We start from the raw sequence: 12,877 nt of genomic DNA on the forward strand, positions 1-12,877 counted from the left end.
CTGCTTTCTGAAAAGAGAGAGAGGAAAGAGAAGGAAAATGAAGGAAAGTGTGAGACTGAGTGCCGTGACTGGGGGAGGTGAGCTCATCACACTCTTTCTCCCTGAAACTTGAGAAGCTGCAGTGAAGAATTTCAATAACATGTGTCTCCAGCACACTGTTAGTGATGTTCTGTGGTCGCTATCATTTTTCTCTTTCTGGGAATTCAGTTTGTCCCTATTATGCCAAGGTCACGAATTGAGGAATCTTAGTGGCCATCAGGGCTCTGCCTTTGAAGCAAAGGGTCAGTGCATTAGTACAAAAGGGAATTAATCCAGGGTGCCAGCTCACCAAACGGTGGTTAATTCATTTAAAAGGAATGACCAGGGTTCCTATTCTGGGTTTCCATCTGGACAGTCAGAAGCCTCCCTTCTCCTAAACAAGAACTTCATTAATGAATATTCAACGGAAAGTATTACTTCATTGTCAGCCCTAATTGCTAGTTTTACCTTATTAGTAGAAGCTTTTCTGCGGCTGAGCCTGACATACATTTGTTTGCACACTGTTATTAGTCAAGACTCAGTGAAGTCTTGTAATTAACACCTCCACATTATCTCATGCAGTGAAAGCAAAGACAAAACCAGATGACTCACTTTGTTTTAGCTTTGCTCTTGTTTTCTGATATAGAAACACTTAAGGAGAAGTGTAAGCTCATCAGAATGCCATATGGAGCCACAGAAACCATAAAGGGGATTTCAGGAAGCGGTGCATAGAAGTTCATTAAGTGAACAACACTATAACCAACATGCTGACTTAAAACTCTACCTGGAACTAATAAATGGCACAGGTACGTTACCTGCATCACACTCAGCAACCATTCCAGGTCACTGATGGAGGATCCACAGTTCCCAAGAAGCAGGGGAGATAACACAGTCTCCATAAACATAATGAAGTTAATGATTCACATGATAATAAAATAGCTTTCAGAAATCTTACTAGTTTACAGATAAAGCAGTCCAAGGCAATAACTGTATTTTAATCATTCCTACCACTGAAAACCTTATGTCTAAGAGCTGGCTCCCAGCAGCCAATAATTGATACTTCCATGGAAAATGAGGGGCGAGGGAGGGAAGACTATCTATAATTTATATTTCATGTTTGAAAAGAGATCTTTTCTTAAATGCCTTTGTTAAAAAGGCAAAAGTTGTCATGGCTTAAAAGAAAAAATTGCTTATTTCCTGTTTGCAAAAAAATGTTTTCCCAGGACAATATAAACAAAGTGAAAAGCAGCTACAGTAGGAAAGAGGCATAATACACAGGCAATGGCGTCGCAGCCTCTCAATTCAACCTTCCCAAAGCAAGGAAGAATCTGGCTGCTAAATTAAAATCATTATTATACACAACTTGTCCTACCTGGATGGTCAGGTAGCAAATCTCTTTTTACAAATGGAAACACGCCAACAATTTTAATGGACTCCTGTCTGTACTTAATTTCCAATATTACAAAAATATCCACAAGGAAAAAGAAAGGTCAAGAATGTGCAGTTTAAAATAAATAAAATCTTAAAAAAAAAAAAAAAGAATGTGCAGTTTAGGGGTACCTAGGTGGCTCTGTCGGTTAACAGTCCCACTCTTGATTTTGGCTCAGGTCATGATCTCAGGGTGATGAAACTGAGCCCTGCATTAGGCTCTGCACTCAGGGCGGAGTCTGCTTGAGATTCTCTCTCCCGCTACCCCTCTCCCTGCTCATACACACACACACTCTCTCTCGGACTCTCTAAATAAATAAATCTTAAAAAAAAAAAGCCCAGTTTATACTGTCTTTACTACCCATAGCGATCTACAGATTCCTTGCAATCCTGATAAGAATTCCAATGGTGGGGTGTCTGGGTAGCTCAGTCAGTTGAATGTTGGATGCTTGGTTTGGCTCAGGTCATAATCTCATGGGTCATGGGATTAGGCCCCATGTATGTGTAGGACTCCACACTCCGTGCAGAGACTCCTGGAGATTCTCTCCCCCTACATGTCCCCCACTTGCACACATTCTCTCTCTGTCTCAAAGAAATAAATCTTACTTTTAAATTCCAATGGTGTTTTTCATAGAAATAAGACAAAAATCCTTAAATTTGTGTACCACAAAATCCACAAAAGACCCAAATGGCCAAAGCAATTTTAAGAAAGAACAACAACGCTAGAGTCGTTGTGCTCCCGGATTTCAAAGTGTATTACGAAGATACAGTGTGTTATTGGCATAATCGTATATAACATTAAATGGTATATATATAATATGTAGTATTATATATGTAATATATAATATATAACATTTATATAACATTATAGTATATAACATACAATAGTATGTTATTGGCATAAAAACAGACACATAGATAGATTAATGCAGCAGAATAAACAACCCAGAAAGAAACCTCCACATATATGTCAACTAATTTTCAACAAGAAGCCAAAAATGTACAATGACAAAAGGGCAGTCTCTTCAACAGATGGTGTTGGGACCAGTGGACAGACACATGCAAACGAATGAAACCAGACCACTCGCTCACACCACCCACAAGAAGTAACTCAAAACGGATTAAAGGGGTGAATGTGAGGACTGAAACCATAAAACCCATGGGAGAAAATATAGATGATAAGCTCCCTGACATAGGTCTTAACGCTGGTTTTTTGGACATGACACCAAAAGCAAAGACAGCAAAAGTAAAAATCAAGAAGTGGGACTACATCGAACAAAAAGGCTTCCGCACAGCAAAGGAAGTCTTCAACAAAATGAAAACGCAACCTGTTAAATGGGAGAGAATTTTTGCACATCAAATATCTGATAAGGAGCTAAGGTCCAAAATATAGAAAGCACGCGTATGAGTCAATGGCAAGAGAGTAAACAGTCCCATTTAAAACGGGCAGAGGGCCTCCATGGATTTCCTCCAACTGAGGCGTCCAGATGGCCACAGACACATGAAAAGATGCTCAGTATCACTCATCATCAGGGACGCGCGGATCAAAACCGCAATGAGACAGCACCTCACCGCGCCTGCGTGACTGTTGTCAAAAAGCCAGAAATAACAAATGTTATCCAGGATGTGGAGAAAAGGAGGCCCTTGTGCGCTGTTGGTAAGAATGGAAATGGGTGCAGCCACTATGGAAGACAGTGTGGAGGTTCCTCAAAAAACCTAAAATGAAACTAGCGTATGATGGACCCAGCACTTCCACTTCTGGGTATTTACCCCCCCACCAAGAAAGGAAAACAGCCACTCAGAAAAAGAGATGCGCCCCTATGTTCACTGCAGCATTATTTACAATAGCCCAGACGTGGAAAAGCCTAACTGTCCACCAACAGATGAAAAAGGATATGTGATCTATATATTTATAATGGAATAGGATTGAGCTAGAACAAGAAGGAGATCTTGCCGTTTGTGACAACTTGGTGGTCCTTGAGGGCATTATGCTAAGCGAGACAAAGACAAACACCAGGCAAAGACAAATACCATATGATGTCTCTTACATGTGGAATCTTAAAAACCAAACAAGAACAAAACCAAGCTCACGGATGCAGAGAACAGATTGGTGATTGCCAGAAGCAGAGGTAGGGGGTGGGGCGGGGGGCGAAATTGGTGAGGGTGTTTGTAGGGTACAGATACCCAGTTGTAAAGTAAGTCGAGGGGCTGTAAAATACAGGTGGTATGTCAATACCATCCTGGATATTTCAAAGTGGCTAAGAGAATAAATCTTCAAAGTTCTCCTCCCAAGAAAAACAGTTTTGTAACTATTATGGGGACAGATGTTAACTAGACTTTGCTAGCAGTGATCATTTCTCAGTATGTACTAAAACCAAATTCTTACACTGCACACCTGAACCTCACACGAGGTATGCCAGTTATATTTCAAGTAAAAAACGAAAACAAAAAACAAAAAATATATAAAACCCATCATGCCCACAAGTTGCCTGACTCTCCTGGAAACCTCACCGCTGGGCTTCTTAGTGACCATGCCATGAAGAAGAGGCCCTTGGATACATCCGATGTGTTCACTCTTACAGTCCAGGTCGCTGCTCTGAGCTGGGCTGGTTAATCATTGCAGGTGTGCGCACAGACGGATGTGAGTCACTGAGTCATGAAAGCTACTGCATCCCTGCGATCTGGGAAAATTAACAACCCAGCAGCCTCATCACTGAAAGGCCAGGGATACTGTGCCAACTCTAGTAGTTAAGCCTCCGTTGAAACAGGAAGTTTCAGGGGTGTCTGGGTGGCTCAGTTTGTTAAGGGTCTGCCTTTTGCTCAGGTCCTGATCTCAACTCTAGTAGTTAAGCCTCCGTTGAAACAGGAAGTTTCAGGGGTGTCTGGGTGGCTCAGTTTGTTAAGGGTCTGCCTTTTGCTCAGGTCCTGATCTCAGGATCCTGGGATGGAGCCTGCATCAGGCTCCCTGCTCAGTGGAGAGCCTGCTTCTCCCTCTCCCTCTGCCTGCTGCTCCCCCTGCTTGTGCCCTCTTCATTTCCAATGAATAAATAAAACCTTTAAAGAAAAGAAACCAGAAGTTTTAGCAGGCATGGCCTTGGCTCTCTCTGTTTTCCTCCGCCTAAGAATACGACCATGAAAACATTTTCATGTTCATGCCCCGACGCGTGTTTTGGCAGGAGACGGCCACTTCACCCTCCTGGTACAGTGTGGGCCCTGAGATGAAGCTTCTGCCTATCTATTCACTGGAGGAGCACGGTCTGAAAATAGAAACACGGAGGGCTTTGTGGCCATTGAATGGGAAAGCTAATAATAGCATTGCTTCATTGTTTGGCCGGGACTCAGCGCTCCTCCGGCCAAGGAGCAGCGCGCGCGCGGGAGCGCGCGCGACAATAACCAAATCATAAAATTTCTCCAGGGACCGGTGCAGCTTTTCAGAACATGTTTTATATTCTGGGATTACTCAGGAAGGAAATAGTTCGAAGCTCTTTTGACATCAATGCGGTTTGTTTCCAGTCTGAGGGGGGGTGGGGCAGGGCTGAAGAGTGGAGCGGGCAGGTCGGTGGCAGAAGGGAAGCAAAAATGTCGTTAAGGAGTTCCTGACAGGTGGTGAGGAGGCTGAGGCTGGGGACGGGGGGAGCGGGGTAGGGGGGCCTGAGGCCGGGCGGGAGTTTGTCTCCGTCAGCTTCCCGGGGCTCGCTCAGCATCGCCTCTCACACTCCTATTATGTTTATTTCTGTTGAACTTCAAGAGTGACCTTTTCAGAACTGCAGTGCATTGTTGACCCACATGCATTTTTGAGACCTCATTTCCCTGAATGCCTTCCTTGTTCCTGCAGAAGAGAACTCTGTTGGAGAAAATAGGAAGAGGCTGAGGATAAAGAGCATTGCAGGCATTGGATTCCGCCTGCTATTAATAATTTAGAAGTGTTTTTAATGCCCTGATATGGAAGGAAGGTTTTTTGACACCAAAGGCATCTAAATATTAATTTCAGAGGAATTGGTTGTTACAAGCAGTTAACATCCATTTTGTTCGTTGACCTCCCAAGGAAGGTTAATGCACTAAAATCTGGTCATTAAGTATAGTAACAAATGTTTTTTCAGGGAGGTTATTACTATCATAAACTCTAATCCATGGTTCACAGGCAGCAGGCTCTAGAGCAGTGCTCTGACTAATGAAGAATTAACTATTTCTGAGCAGTTAATAAAGATTTTTCCCCCCACCAATCAACGTACTCTACATGATCCTTATAATTACTAAAAGCATTAAGCTCTGGGTATGAGTGCCCACATGTCAGACCGGAATTCTACTCTGAGTAAATGACAAATGGCAAAGCTAATCCCATTTCACTTAATTTTTTTTTCTAACATGTTCACTGAAATAAGAAATAATGGAATTCCTAAGTATTAGAAAAAGATGGTCCACCACAAAGCATTTGCTAAATGAGTATTGATGAGGTCTTTAGTCATATTTTATTGTGATGGAAGACTTTATACTCTGGTTTCATTCTCTCTAGAATCAAGTTAATTGGCTACAAACAGGGCTTCTTTGCTTGCTTGCTTGTTTTATTTTGTTTGTCCTTTATTAAAAGGGGCACTCACCCACAAGAACACAGGAGGCAGAGACTTACTAACATCCCCCTCATAACAATAAGAGGGAAAAAGGTATAACCTAACCTTTCCGAAAAGCCTCCGGGCAGTGTTTTGCTTTTCAATAGAAAGGTCGTCCAGAATTAATTAAAGTCACTTTCCCGCTGAGGACCCAGCATTTGGCTTTACTTTGAAGGCTCAAAGAAAGTTGCTCATACCGATTTCCCAGAGACCCCAAAGCAGCACCGCTGAAGCAATGGGTCAGCCTCTAAAAGGAGTAATCTTCTGGAATCAAGTCTGAACAGCTGATACAGTGAGGCCTGAGGTGCCTGGGAAGACACAGGCCGGAATTATCAGTGTAAAATTGAAAGAAAAAAAACAAAAACAAAAACAGCTTACTTTACACACCCAGACCGCCCCCCCCCACACACACAATCACTAGTCACTCAAGTGGGCTCCGCCTTCGCATTTGCATATACCCTACACACCCTCATTTTTATTTTTAACTTAAGCTAAATCCTGTCTTTGGGACAGATGTCCCCATATTGAGCAAGTGAGGAGGGAGAGAAGCCATACTTAGCCAAAATAAAAGGGACATTGTCTTGGAGAAAATGTATTTTGGAAAAGGTTTGCATTATACATGAAAGATTTGAAAGGGGTGGGTCACATCCACCGACAGAAGCTCACCATCTCCAAGTATTTTTTCGTGGAAGATTCAGGGCCTGGGACCCCTGCACGGTGGGGTTTGCATGAGCTTTTGTCACTTGTTTGGCACTTCACTTCCTTGAAGATTAACTGCATTGATTTCCCACTTACTGGTGAAGGCGAGGTGGCTTGGCCTTTTTGAGACTCAGTTTCCTTATCTGTAAAAGGATACTGTGATGTCTACTTTGGGGAGCCCCGGGGAAAATGAGTGATCATACAGACCTGGTCTACAGAAGGGCCTCAGACAGGCGAGTAGGACTCTGTCTCACACAGCGGCCGTTGCTTTATGTATTTTACATTTTCTGAAAGTGACTAGACTCCTAAAACCTTTTGGGTTTAAAATTAGCATCAAGCGAGTAAAACCTCATTAGGCTGACTTCTGAGAACGGGCACTGGTACTGAGCCCAGCTCGTCCATCATGGTCCCCATCGCCAGACCCAAACCCTTCCCTGGTTCCCCGGGCCAGACACAGACTTCCCAACCTCTGTGTTCTAATTTCCATTGTCCTTTTCTAGCAGCAGTCTTCACACCCAGTCTCTGCGTTGAGTTATTTATAGACAGTCTTGGATCTGTATTCCCAGCACTGGGTGCACTGCCTCAAACGCGGGGACCGAAAGGGGTTCGTGAATTTCAGGGACTCTCTCCTGGGGCACATTTTCTGCCTATCCCATGGTGGCTGTGTGAATGAGTAAATGACTATGGGGGGTCACCTGTTCTTTCCTTATTCTTTTGTAGCAGATCCTCCCTCCTACTTTCTTTTTTTCTTTTTTTTTTTTTTTTTTAACTTCTAAACAGAGTCTCTGAAAGTTTACCCTACCCCCTCTCCACAGTTTCTCCATGGTTGGTCCTTTGACAACTAAAGGGCAGCCAGAAGGCAGGTGTTTGGATAGCTACATCATTTCTAAGCTGGCTGTTTGCAGATCACGGCTTTCCTGTGCTTTGACCGGGATTCTGAAGTGAATATGGTAAACAGGAAGTTGCAGATTTGAGACTCTGTGAAGATGAATCAGAGTGTCTTTTGAAGTCGCTGGTTTCCCCCACAGCCCTACTGACATATCCCTCATTGTCCGTAGAAATCCCAGAAAAGTTAACATTTCCAGGATTACTAGTGATTTTGCCATGTTGACCTTTGACACGCTCTTTAACCTCTCTGGACTTTAGTCTTCTCATTAATAGTAATAACTTAACCTGTCCTAATTGCTTCATGGGCTTGCTAGGCGAATCACGGAATCAGGTTCACAAAGAACTTAGTCAAGAGAAAAGCGTAATATTGAAAATATGACTACTAGAATGAAATATGAAAAGACGGTTAGATGAGCTACTGTAACTTTTTCTTAATGATGGTTGTGATCCGTATCAATATATAATAATGAGGAAAATTAGATTCACTTGAAAACAAAATATGATTAAAAGCCGGTAGGCGCCAAGCAAAGAGCGTTGGATTTGTTGTTATAATAGGTTATTGCTGGGTTATTATAGGTTATTATAGGTTATAATAGAATATTGCTGCAGTCACTGTGATAATGCTCCCTATGACCACCCCATATGTTTGAAATGCTGTCCAACAAAATGGTCTTCCGGGTTCGATTAGTGGTGGAAATCAAGGCTGTCAATTTCGTACGGATTTCTTCTCTCATTACGTGCATTTGGTCGTTATTTATCAGTGAGCACATAGTCTCAGTGACTCTTGGCAATTCCCAAACATATGTAATTTCCATTCTCCCCACCAGTGTCTTCCCCTGTGAAGGGAGCAAACGAATTTAAGTATCGGGTTGACACAGCACCAAGTCCCAGCACTTTCCTGCTCCAGAGGAAGAGTAATGTAAATGCCGGAAAACACCCAGTTGCGAGAATAATTGAGAATGGGTTCAATGTCTTCATCCCCCAAGCATACGTGTGTGCCTGTGCGTGTTTGTAGTCTCTCTTTCATAAGATGTGTACATGTCTGTTTTGATTCTGAAGCTTCCCTCTGCTGCGTGTAGGTTTCACAGAAGGGTTCCAGCTTGTAAAGGTTAACCGCGCAGAAATCAAGGCTTTGTGCATTTTTGTAAAGGTCATACTCATCAGCGGTTCCGGAAAGACTGCTGGGCAGGGCCATGGTACCACCCCATGACTGAACCATGGCTCTGGGTTTCATTTCCTTAAGAACGCGACCATCGTCCCTGGTTGTGTCACCAAGCGATAAAGAGGCTGCTCAGTCACTTGAAATCCAATTTGTACAATACTCCCATCTAGCCCACCTCTTTCGTTCATGGTGGTTGGTAGCTACTCGCTGGCATTCTTCATTTCAAATGCCTGAGCTGCAGGAAGCTGTTTCATAAATGGCCTAGGTTTTGATTAATGTAACAAGCCGAAAATAGACCATGATGTAATGCATATCTCAGCGGGATTCACAGATCAAATTGGACAGTTTCAAGGGACCATGCTGTAGCAGAGCGTTTTCTCCAAAGAAATATATTTATGTTTTTATAGCACCTTGAAGGGTCAAACTGTAGAATGTGTACGTTTTGGACCTGGAAACATGCACTGCGAGTCTATGAACAGCGATTATAGTTGACCACACAAGAAGCTCCAGAAACAACTAGATTTTTTACATTCACTCAGGTCTATGAAGGGTCGCCTACCTTTTACCAGAAGCCCTGGTATTATTTAAAACAAACAAACAACCAAAAAACCAGCAGATGCCAACGGATATGATAATAGTAAAATTCAGATAGTGTGTATAAACCCAGTAATTAAAGTCATGCTGTTAGTTTCATCTAATGATCTAAAAGTCTCAGGTAGCCCTACACAAAAAGGCTCTGATTTCAACTTTAGTTTCTCAGTGGATGAAATAATTGGGATTCGTGTTCCTCAGTTCCGGACAGAAAGAACAGTGAAAAGAAAAACAATGGCCCTGTGTGCCAAGATCCCCTTACATTTGCTGGGGAATGGTATATTATGTGAAAGGAATGTGGCATCCTTTTTTTTAATTAAGTGTGCAATAATGAGAGGTTAAAAACAGTCTGGAATGTGCTGAAAGGAAGAAGTAACAGAAATACATTCATTGCTTGTAATTACTGTTTACTGAATCTATACCTATGAATTGCTTGAAATCACTTTTGGTATTTAGTCCTAAGTATAATGTGTGTATATGTTGGTGTGTGTGTGTGTGTGTGTGTGTGTGTGTGTTGGTGTGTTGCAGTCAGGGTAAGACGTGAGGACAATCATCATCTCTTGCTACAAACACAATACACTGTAAGGAAAACAACTTCCATTTTTATTTTTCCCTATAGGTAAATTTCACTTTCTCACTATGAGAATTTGTGTAATTTATGAATGTTTTCACACTGTGGTTACTGTAAAGAAGTTGACCTGTTAAATTACATTGCCTGTGAGGGAGAGCCAAAATGAATACTGTTGGGTCTTTCCAGTCACTTTTTCCTAGTGAACTTGTGTGTCTAATCAAAGTACTTTTCTCATGGGGCATTCAACTAGTACAGCCAAGGTCATAGAGTCAATAAAAATAAGTTACTTTCGAAAAGAGTAGAACTCTCAGAGGCACTGACTATAGTCCCAACCACACCAGCCATTTAACAAGGGATTATCGGGGCGCCTGGGTGGCTCAGTGGGTTAAGCCTCTGCCTTTGGCTCAGGTCATGGTCTCAGGGCCCTGGGATCGAGCCCCGCATCAGGCTCCCTGCTGAGCAGAGAGCCTGCTTCCCTTCCTCTCTCTCTGCCTGCCTCTCTGCCTACTTGTGATCTCTGTCTGTCAAATAAATAAATAAAATCTTAAAAAAACAAAAACAAAAACAAAAACAAGAGATTATCAACAGTTAAATAAAACCCATCGTCATTCCACAACAACAAAGATGTCTTAAATTGTGCCGTACTGTGTAGAATGATGCCCCTCAAAAACTTAGGTTCCCTGGGACCTGGGATGTGGCCTTACTTGGAAAAAAAACAAACAAACAAAAGACTTTGTAAATGTACTTCAGGATCCCAGGATGAGGTCATCCTGCATTAGGTTGGGCCCTGAAACCAATGCCAGGCGTCAAGAGGGAAAAGGAGGGGTGGAAGACATGCACACCAAGGAGAAGTTGACGTGGGGAGAGAGGCAGAGATGTGTCTACAGGCCAGTAAGTGTCAAAGATTGGCGGGAGCTACCACAAGCCGGGAGAGAGGCATGGAACAGATTCTCCCTCAAACCCTCAGAAGGAAACAGCTCTGTCAACACCTTGAGTTTGGACTTCTGGCCTCCAGAGCTGTGAGAAAATAAAACTGTCACCCAGCTTGTGGTAATGTGTTATGGTGGCCCCAGGAAACTGATACACATAACTGAGAGCGTTATGTTTGCGTGCACAGTGGCGAGAACAAGCTAGTCCAAAAGTGGGTTGGTAATATGTTGCCTGGGGTGTGCTTACAAGTATGAACCTCTTTAAATATGCATCACTGCTTGTTTTAACACTGCTCAGTTGAAATAGGTGTACAGGAGATGTCTTACCATCGAAACGCAGATACGTGAAGGACAAGGATGTTTAACATTAATTCAATGTTTAACAATAATGAAAAGGGAAAGGAAGAAGGGGAAATGTACCTGAAAAGCCTGTCTGGCAACACACCAGAGAACTTGAGAAGAAACTGTAGCCCCAAAGATGTGAAACAGGTTGCAGCGATCTCAATAGCCCATGAAAGGGGAGCGCCTGGGTGCCTCAGTTGGCCAACTCTTGATTTCGGATCTGGTGGTGACCTCGTGAGATGGAGCTTGGGCTCTGTGCTGGGCATGGAGCCTGCTTAAGATTCTCTCCCTCTCCCTCTGCTCCTCCCCCCGCCCAAATTAATGGCCAATAAAAGGGATGTGGAATTTTTAGCTAAATTTAGTAAAATTTGTCGGAAAGGAAATGGTTCCAATCAACAAATGATTGTAAAACTAAGTACACATGCTTAGAAGCGAAGTCAAGTCTAGTCTGGAACCACTGTGCTCCTGTGATGGGCACAAGCTCACACACGATTATAAGTAAGAAAAAAATGTGAACATGACAAGAAAGTCCCGTTAGTTTTTATGTGATATTTTCCTCGCACATTGTTGTCAGGGTTCTCCGGAGAAAAAAGACCAATGGCCGACACACACACACACACACACACACACACACACGTGCATATACGTAGATACAGATACATGCATAGAGAGAGGGAGAGATCCATTGTGAGAACTGTCTCTGTGCTCCTGGAGAGAAGTCCCAGGACCTGTAATCTGCAGGCTGCAAAGCCAGGAAATCCCATGGTGTCGTTCAATCCAAGTCCAAAGGCCCAAGAACCAGAACCACGGGTGTCTCTGCCTAAGCAGAGCATGAATTTGCCATTGCTCTGATTTTTGCTCTCTTCGGGCCCTCAGTGGATCAGACGGTGCCACCCTGTGATGCCATCCACCCTGGTGAGGGCTGTCCTCCCTACTCCCTCTACCAGTGCTAATGCAGATCGTCCCTTCCAGAAAGCCCCTCACAGACACACCCAGAAAGAGTGTGCTGCTAGCTGTTGGGGCATGCCTTCGCCCAGTCGAGTTAACACGGAAAATAAATGATTCCTCCCATGATGGTTTTATGTCACCAGGTAACAAGCGCTACATGCAGCGAACCCTAAGGGAGAGACACCCACTTACAGGGCGGTCTTCATCTTGACTCTGTTCGGTTTAAACTTTGGAGTGTTTTTGACCTTGTTTTTCCTCACTATTGGTGTATTTCGTTCTTCTCTCTGGAACTTAGCGACTTGGGCTCTTCCTTCAAGTCCCTTCCCTTAGTACCTTTCACTTCTTTTTTTAAAAAGGGTAAAATCCTGTGTTTATGAAGGCACTTATTTATTAGGAATTTAGAATGTTTTATTAAGTTTTTAAGGAACACACGTATTACATAATAGCAGAAAAACTTGTATAAGGCACCTTACTTTCCGACATTCTGCGAAACAAACCAAGCAAACGGTCTTTGCTTTGCTACCCCCACCCACATTCATAATCTCCACGCTTCCCAAATAACCAACAGCGAAGACTCTCCTTTTTGCCAAGCTTATTATTCACAAACCAGTAAATCAAACTTACCTTTCTGGGCTTCAGAATCACATTGGTGCTAAGCCTCTGAGCCCAGCTCACTCAAGGAAAAGTGCCCTTC

General features: G+C 43.1%; 1 pseudogene; it reads right to left on the reverse strand.

The window, feature by feature from the left end:
* LOC111148357 overlaps positions 1-12,666 on the reverse strand; it is a 41,647-nt pseudogene extending 28,981 nt beyond the window's left edge.
* Between the last annotated feature and the right edge of the window lie 211 nt (positions 12,667-12,877).

The sequence above is a fragment of the Enhydra lutris genome, unplaced genomic scaffold (genome assembly GCF_002288905.1).
Source record: "Enhydra lutris kenyoni isolate GAN:26980312 unplaced genomic scaffold, ASM228890v2 scaffoldscaffold19, whole genome shotgun sequence".
Taxonomy (NCBI): Eukaryota; Metazoa; Chordata; class Mammalia; order Carnivora; family Mustelidae; genus Enhydra; species Enhydra lutris.